Here is a 5,025-nt window from a genome sequence, read left to right as displayed (position 1 = left end):
GTGAGCAGTATTTCTCTTTAGTACTACATTTCAAGAAGAAGAAATTGTTCTATTATCTGTGTTTAAGCCAAATCATTATTTATTTTATTTAGGTGCAACAGCTTTTCTTTCCAGTATTATACTTGAAGGCTAATTCTTCTAATAGGAAAATAGAAGTTCTACTATAGCATTTAAGTTGTCTGCAGTTCCTAAATAATATTATACCCTTTTAGTTCTGAGTTCCTTAGTTATACATTTAGTAGATATTCAGCCATAGAATTTCATTAGTAGCACCCATTTTTAAATGGTCATGAATATGTAGTTTTTTCAGTTGGCTCTGCATCTCTGGATTACAAGAAGGTGCTGAAAGCAAATAATTCTCACATAATGAGAAAATATTTTTATAATATCCGTCTTCTCACCCAATAGATAAAATGACTGAAGGTTAGTTTTTGTTAATGTGTCCTAACTCTTCATTTGCATGAATTTTATTTTCTTTTGGAAGGGCTTGGTAAAGGTTGTTTTTATAGAGAGGCATGGTGATGCATGCCTGTGCTCTCTTCTAAGACTGGTGGATTGACCTTGTGGTTCTCAACTATAGTAGGGCAAAAGCTGATAAGATGTTCCCACTAAGTGTAACTTCCCAAAAGGGTAGCCCTCAAGAACAGATGGCTGCTAGGCACTCTTGCTAAACTCTGGGTGAACTGACATAGGTTGGAAACAGAGAAAGTTAAAGCCACCATTCTGAGAATTACTGGAATCAAGCCCATGAGTGGCTGCTATACTTGTAGCCTGAGCATGATAGTCTGCTCTCTTCTTCTTCCCCTAAGTTCCCCCCCGCCCCTTGCCAAATGTTTCTTTCTTTGTATTAGTCTGGCAGTGGTTCTTTTTGTCTTAGGTGCTCTATTGATTTTCTTCTCTTTAATTGGTATGCAGCTTTTAAATCAGAAGAAATTGGTGGCAAGCATGTTGGAAATTTTTGATGGTTTATTGATTAGACTGTACTTTATGATTGCCTTACTGGCAGTCACTGTACATACAAACAGATATTGTCCCTTCCTATACCTTTTACCTACCTCATCCTTTTACCTTATCATGACTACCACTCATGCAAAAGTTACAGAAAAAGAAGAAAAAAGTTAAGGAAAAAGCAATTCCCTTTATTTGCCGGATCTCTTGCAATTATAGGTGCTTTTGTGGCAACAAATAAACCAATAAATCCTAGATCCTTCAGAGTTTTAGGATTCAGAAATAGAGGATAGGAAGAATCAGTGATAAACAGGAGCTCTTCAAGTGAAGTAACTTCCCTGAAAAACTCCAACCTGCCAATATTACCCATTCCATACCTGTCCGTAGCTGTTTTTCCTGCTCATATTGCCGAATTTTTATTACTGAATTTTTTTCAGTGTAATTAATTAATAGATTTATTTTAGATTACAATTATCCTCTTTAAAAAAAAAAATCTATCTATAGAAAGGTTATAGATTTTTGTTGTTCTTGTTGAATGCCAAATGGGGAGATTTTATATTTGATTTTAGAAGCAACAGGGAGTCATTGGAATTTATTAAGTACAGGCATGGTCAGACCAGGGCTTCAGGAAAATCACTCTGTTGGCTGAATGGAAGATGAATTGAGATGGGCACGCCAGCAGGTTATTGAAGTAATCAAGGTTTGAGATGATGAGTTCTTTCACTAGAGTGTTGGCATTGTCAGAGGAAAGAAGGGGCAAAGGTGAGAGATGGTGCAGAGGTGAAATGACAGGCCTTGACAATAATTGGGGTCTGACAGATAGTGAAAAGTCAAGGATAACACTTAGTTTGGGAGCCTGAGGAACTGAGAGGATTGTGTTGCCCTCTAGAACAATACGGCAGGTTTAGGAGGAAAGATAACTTCAGTTTTGGACATGTGAAGTTTAAGATGTCTACTGGACATCCAGTTCGAGATGTCTGAAAGGCCACTGGAGAAGTGAGATTGGAGGTCAGCAGAAAGTTTGGGGCAGAATAGGTGGATTTGAGAATTGTCAGCATAGAAATGGTAATTAATTCCATGGGAACTGATGGGATCACCAAGTAAAGTACTATGAAAGATAAGTGAAGAGGATCTGAAACAGAGCCCTGAGAAATGCCTACCCTTAGAGAGTATGGTCTGAGAAAGAATCTAGCAAAAGAGACTAAGAAGAAGTAGTCAGAAAGGTAGGAGGAGAACCAGGAGGGAGTGCTGTCTTGAAAACCTAGAGAGAAGAGAGTATCAAGGAGGAGAGAGTGATCCATAGTGTCAAAGGCTGACAAAAGATTGAGGAGAATGAGCATTGGAAAATGCAGCTAAGAGATCATTGATGATTTTGGAGAGAACATTTTTGGTGGAATAATGAAATTGAAAGCCAAATTATATAAGGGGTTAAGAAGAGAGGAGACAAAACGGAGGCCCCTAGTGTAGATAGCCTCCTGAAGGAGTTTAACATAAATGACAGAAGAGTTATAGGACAGAAGTGGGGACAAAAGGATCAAGTGATGGCTTTTGAGGATGGGGGCGACCAGCATGTCTGTAGGTAGTAGAGAGCAGGCAGTAGATAAGGAAAGATTGAAAATAAGTGATAGAACTGGTATGACTGAGAAGGCATTTCGTTGGAGGAGATAGGATGGAATGGGAATGAAATTTGATCACTTGAGCAGATGGAATGGTTAGCCCTTGTAAGGAATAAGGCTTCTTCATGTGAGAAAGGAATGAAGGATGAGATAGTGGCAGAAGTCATCTGAGTGATCTAAGATAAAGGGGAGAAGGTGCTCACAATGAATGGCCTCCATTTTTTCTGTAAAATAAGGCAAAGTTCTCATCTGCAAGGGTTGGGGGAGCAGAATCATGGGAGGTTGGAAGAGGGCGAAAAGATTTGGAAGAGTCTTTGTGGAGTACAGGAGAAAGGTATAGTAAGATTGCCTAGCGGCAGTGAGGGCCCGGTCAAAGTTGTGTACCATAAATTTATAATGGATCAATTTAGAAGAGTTATGTTTTTTCCTACTCTCTTTCAGCAGCATTTGTGTAGGAACAAAAGCATCCGATTATGGGAGTGATCCAAGGCTGAAACTTGACAGGGTGCAACTGGCAAAATGATAAGGAGACCAGGGACTTGGAAATAGTGTAGACTTAAACTGGTTCACCAAGAGTTCAGGATGGGTAAAAGAAAAGTGAGTGACTAGTGCAGGAGAGCTGGTATCAGAGGAAATTGAGGGGTGATGGGATTGGATGTCATGTGTAGATGAAGTAAGGGAAGGTAAGAAGGAGAAGTGGAAACAAATAGATTATGGTTGGATAAGGAGGGTTTATAGTTCTGAGTCAAGATGGTGCATTTGTAGGTGATGGCAAGATCAAGAGTATGTGCCAGGCCTAGAGGCCTGAGGGCTACCCGAGTCTTCCCTTACCTCTATCCCGAGGTCTTCGGTTGGCCAAACCGGATGCTCGTATGAGAGAAAGGACGTTCCAGAGTCGAACAAGGGTTGAGCTTTATTTCAGGGTCTAGTTACAAGTGCAGGGGAATTCTTCCTTAGGAGGGAAAGAGAAAGATCTCCCAAGGAGGCAAAGATCTTACAATAAGAGATTGGAAGTAGAAGTATAAGTGGGGAGAGAGGGGGAGGGGAGAGAGGAGAGAGGAAAAGCGGAGCCTTGTTGTCCTATCCGCTCCGCGCCCCTCCCGCCCAAGAGAACTTTCAGGCTTTCCTGATCCTACTTAAGCTCTGCAGCGGCATAGTTTGCATCTGAATACCGTGCCTGTTAGGTAACTAGGTGTGCTCCAATCCTGGACAATCTCGAGGGCGGGGAGAGCTCTCTCCCATCACGTTTCTCACGGGAAGAGGCGGAAATACACGAGATAGCTCGGTTCACCTCGATTCCCAGCCGTTTCCTGGGGGGTCTCGTGAGAACTCTAAGATTTAGAAGTTCCCACCTTTACCCGCCCGAAACTGTCCACATGGAATTGAGCTTCCAACCCTAGCAAGTATGATCATCTTGGTGTTTGTCTGATGTGAGATGAAGGAGTAGAACATGGGAAGTGAGTAGGTTGAGGAACTGATTGATTAGGGTGCTTGAGGAAGAGTCAGTGTGTATGCTTAAGTTCCTGATATGAGGGCAGGAGTTGGGGAGGAGAGAAAAAGATAAGCCATATGCTGAATTCATCGAGGAGTGAAGAAGATGGCCGGAAGCCTATAGACAGCAGCTATCAAGATTTTGATTAGGTAATAGAGATGAATAAAATGAACCTCAAAAGAAGAGAGACTACTAAGTGATAGAAGGAAGACAGAGTACTTGGAATAGGTAATGGGGGGAGCAGGAAGTATTAAATTCCCCTGACTCTCAACCATTGATGCAAGGGGGATGAAGGAAGATATAGACATTAATGGAAAAGTTGTCTAAGGAGACTGTGTCATCAAAGTAACCAGGTTTCTCTAATAGCTGGAAGAGTTAAGGAATGGGAGAAGAGATTTAGGATGAAGGGAAGTTTGTTGTCTATGGAATAGACCACTCCAGGGGGCACAGTGAAAGGGGCAGTGGTGTTTGGTTGGAAAGTGGCAAAGTTAAGGAGGAAGAGAATAAGAAGGTGGGTGGTTGTAACAGTAAGCACCCCAGCATACACATAGAGGGGGGCCTGCTGTCACAGGCATTCATAAAAGGAAAGGCAGCTTTTGATGGGTTAACAATCACTTTAATCAAGCACATGTATCATTCAGTTAGGTCAGGAGAAAATACAGAGAAATCAAAGATCAGCAGACATGACTTCCTCTGTCTGACCATAATCAATACATACATCATAATTCAACAGACAGGTCCAACTGTCTGACCATAGTTACCACAGAGGGAAGCACCGACATCTGGGTTTTCAAAGCCAGGGGCTCCTTTGCATCTTGCCAGAGTCCTCTAGCCAAACACTTCCAGTCAGTAAGCCCCAAAGTAAAACCTTACCCTCAGAGTATTTATACTTATAGAATTTTCAGAGCCAGAGGGCATGACCCTCGGACCCAGTGCCTCAGTAGAAAAAAACAAAAGGTACTTGGGACC

At 41.7% G+C, this 5,025-nt stretch overlaps 1 protein-coding gene across 1 annotated transcript in view; it reads left to right on the top strand.

Moving 5' to 3' along the window:
- The window catches only part of XPR1 (xenotropic and polytropic retrovirus receptor 1), a 219,367-nt gene that overhangs the window by 110,080 nt on the left and 104,262 nt on the right, over positions 1-5,025 (top strand). The gene's annotated exons all lie outside the window — the stretch shown is intronic.

The sequence above is a fragment of the Notamacropus eugenii genome, chromosome 2 (assembly GCF_028372415.1).
Source record: "Notamacropus eugenii isolate mMacEug1 chromosome 2, mMacEug1.pri_v2, whole genome shotgun sequence".
Taxonomy (NCBI): domain Eukaryota; kingdom Metazoa; phylum Chordata; class Mammalia; order Diprotodontia; family Macropodidae; genus Notamacropus; species Notamacropus eugenii.
This window is presented reverse-complemented; position numbering and strand designations above follow the sequence as displayed.